The following is a 2702-nucleotide window of genomic DNA, read 5'->3' on the forward strand; positions in this document are numbered from 1 at the left end:
CCTCATTTTCCCATTATTTTCCCCTCCTCCCTATGACTGTTCCTGAGGGGATTACCTCCCCCTGTATATGCTCATAGGGTATCAAGTCTCTTCTTGGCAACCTGCTTGTCCTTCCTCTGAGTGCCACCAGTCTCCCCCTCCAGGGACATGGTCAATGTGAGGCAACCAGAGTACGTGAGAAAGTCATATCCCACTCTCCACTCAACTGTGTAGAATGTGTCTGCCCATATTGCTAGATCTGGGAAGGGGTTTAAAGTTTACCGCCTGTATTGTCCTTGGCTGGTGCCTTAGTTTGAGCGGGACCCCTGGGCCCAAATCTGCCTATCATAATGTTCTACTTGTAGGTTTCTAGGTCAAAACTTTTTATAATACATGTTAAGATCAAAATTTATTTTCATTTATAAATATACACAAAAATTTTTTAGAAATGCATTTAAATCCACAAAATAAATTTAAAAGTAAAAAATATGTTTAAAAAACATAAAAATTCTTGTAAATCAAAAAACTTACAGTAGTGGGTACTAAGACTGTAGAACTTAAACATTAATTAAGATCACTGTTTCAGAACAAATAAGATCAATAAGAAAAGAGAATAACAATTAAAGTGGAAGTGCTACAGGACAGATATTCCCTGTTTTCATTAATGAATGTGCCGTACTCTACAGGAAGAACACAGTTCTCCTACAAAAGCAACGTTAGTGTTCCAAAGTCTCCTCATGGCATTTTTCATTTCTGCATTCCTCAGGGTATAGATCAAAGGGTTCCGCATCGGAGTTATGAGAGTTAAGAGCACAGTCACAGACTTATCAATGGGAAATGTGGAAGTAGGCCTTGCAAACAAGAACATGCATGGGACAAAGAATAAAATGACCACAGCAATGTGGGAAGCACATGTGTACAAAGCTTTGCGCTTCCCTTCCACACTGTGTGCCTTGAGGGAGTGTAAAATGATGCCATAGGAGACTAGGAGAATTAAGAAGGTGACGGTACAAATTGCCCCTCCATTAGCGATCATACAAAGCCCTATGAGGTAAGTATTTGTGCAAGCTAGTTTTAGCAAAGGATAAATGTCACACAGAAAGTTGTCAATGATGTTTGGGCCACAGAAAGGGAGCTGATAAATAAAGATGAACTGAATTAATGAGTGAATAAAGCCCCCAATCCAGGCCCCCAACAACATGAGAACACACCCGCCGGTTCATGATGGTCAAATAATGAAGAGGTTTACAGATGGCCACGTAACGGTCGTAGGCCATCACCACAAGGAGAATGACCTCAGCTCCAGCAAATAAATGATCGATAAAAACTTGAGTCATACAAGCCCGGAAGGAAATGGTCTTTGTTTCATAGAGCAAGTCCATGATCATTTTGGGAGCAATGGCGGTAGAATAGACAGTATCTATAAATGACAAATAAGCCAGGAAAAAGTACATAGGGGATCCCAGGGCCTGGCTGGCTGGTGATGTCACCATATAGCAGATTGCCCATTACGGTTCACAATGTAGATGAGCAAGAATATGACAAACAGGACCTTTTGGCCCTCTGGGTTCTGAGTGAGACCCAAGAGGATAAATTCAGTCACATTGTTCCTCTTTTCCATTTGTTCTTCTGAGGGTTTTTAATTCACTCAGGTGTCAGAGGCTGAGGACAAAAGGCAGATGCTGAAATTGAAGTGATCCTAAGTCCTGTGACCAAAAAAATCTACGACTGGCTTTTGCTTACATGGCATAATAACCAACCGTCTCATAGATTTTTATCTTTATACCCATATATTAGTGCATATTGAACCCTCTTCTCACAGGCTCAAGGTTTGTTGCAGGAAAGGGGACAAGAAATTATAAGAGTCAGAGGTAGTGGAAATCTGCAGTGAAATAATATTTGTCAGATATGATAGGGACACTACACACATGAACTCACAGTTGGTATGTTTGTATACTTCAGGACTATATTAAACAAGCCAGTTGAGTCACAGAATGGATCTAAAATGGGCTCATAAGTTCCCACCCCCTACTGAGAAAGATCAAGGAGCCTTTCTTAGCATTTGTGTGCTGCTTACACGCGAAGCACCTCGGAAAGTCAGTGTTTGGATTAGTTTCTCACTGTCCCTCACCTCCTTTTCCCAAACTTCAGGTTGAAAGGGTCTCCTGATTTCCCCAAGTGGCTTTCTTTCGACAAGCTCTCACAAAGACTGCAAGTTGAGGTTTATGTATACTTTTCTTTTCTTTTCTCAAGTTATGCGTTTTCTTGATCAATATTATCCTTTTTTAAACAAAGAAACATCTTACAAACTTTTATGAAACTTCCAGATACTTAAGTACTCAACATAATTATTAATAAATGCTTTAAATATGTGAATGTGATTAATGACAAATAAAATAAATAGAATATATTTTGCACAATCAGTTCCATAAGGAAACAAACAAACTACATACAATGTGAGAGGAAAAAAATACTAGAAAATATTTTCTTTTTTTTTTTCAGGAATCAGATTATTTATTAAATAATATATTTAACACATCATATTGCTAATGTAAGTGAATAATATAGTCTTATATTGTGTTCCTTCATTTTTATAAGAAGAAAACCCCACATATAGATTTTTTGCAAAAAGTGGTACACTATAATCATAGTTCATTATTTATGGTGAATTTTTGATGTAGTAAAGAATGTTGTCACTGATAGCCTAGAAATCAAACAGATAT

General features: G+C 38.0%; 1 pseudogene; it reads right to left on the minus strand.

Annotated features, from left to right (window-relative positions):
• Positions 1-640: 640 nt before the first annotated feature.
• LOC127188383 (olfactory receptor 4A15-like) lies at positions 641-1600 on the minus strand (annotated as a pseudogene).
• Between the last annotated feature and the right edge of the window lie 1102 nt (positions 1601-2702).

Source organism: Acomys russatus, chromosome 4, assembly GCF_903995435.1.
Source record: "Acomys russatus chromosome 4, mAcoRus1.1, whole genome shotgun sequence".
Classification (NCBI taxonomy): domain Eukaryota; kingdom Metazoa; phylum Chordata; class Mammalia; order Rodentia; family Muridae; genus Acomys; species Acomys russatus.